This window comes from Lupinus angustifolius, chromosome LG03, assembly GCF_001865875.1.
Source record: "Lupinus angustifolius cultivar Tanjil chromosome LG03, LupAngTanjil_v1.0, whole genome shotgun sequence".
Taxonomy (NCBI): Eukaryota; Viridiplantae; Streptophyta; class Magnoliopsida; order Fabales; family Fabaceae; genus Lupinus; species Lupinus angustifolius.
Window position 1 is genome coordinate 19,636,134 of NC_032011.1, and position 937 is coordinate 19,637,070.

Consider the following 937-nt stretch of genomic DNA (forward strand, 5'->3'; position numbering starts at 1 on the left):
TGAGGATGAGGATGAGGATGAGGATAGGATGAGGATGAGGATGAGGATAGGATAAGGATGAGGATGAGAAGGAGCAGGAGGATGAGGATAGGATGAGGACGAGGAGGAGTTAGAGGAGGAGGATGTGGATGAGGATGAGGAGGAGGAGGAGGATAGGATGAGGATGAGGATGAGCATAGGATGAGGATGACGACGAAGATGGGATGAGGATGAGGACGAAGATAGGATGAGGAAGAGGATGAGGATGGGATGAGGAGGAGGAGGAGGAGGAGGAGGAGGAGGAGGAGGAGGAGGAGGAGGAGGAGGAGGAGGAGGAGGAGGAGGAGGAGGAGGAGGAGGAGGAGGAGGAGGAGGAGGAGGAGGAGGAGGAGGAGGAGGAGGAGGAGGAGGAGGAGGAGGAGGAGGAGGAGGAGGAGGAGGAGGAGGAGGAGGAGGAGGAGGAGGAGGAGGAGGAGGAGGAGGAGGAGGAGGAGGAGGAGGAGGAGGAGGAGGAGGAGGATGAGGATGAGGACGAAGATAGGATGAGGATGAGAATGAGTATGAGGAGGAGGAGGATGAGGATAGGGTGAGGATAAGGATGAGGATAGGATGAGGATGAGGATAGGATGAGGATGAGGATAGGATGAGGAATTGGAGGACAAGGATAGGATAGGAGGAGCATAGGATGAAGGTGAGGACGAAGATGAGGATGAGGAGGAGGATTAAGATAGGATGGGGATGGGGATGAGGATAAGGAAGAGGATAGGATGAGGATGAGGAATAGAATAGGATGAGGATGAGGAAGAAGATAGGATGAGGAAGAGGATGAGGATGAAGAGGAGGGTAGGATGAGGAGGAGGAGGACGAGGATGATGATGAGGATGAGCATAAGATGAGGATGAGGTGGAGGATAGGATGAGGATGAGGATGAGGAGGAGGATAGGATGAGGATGAGGAT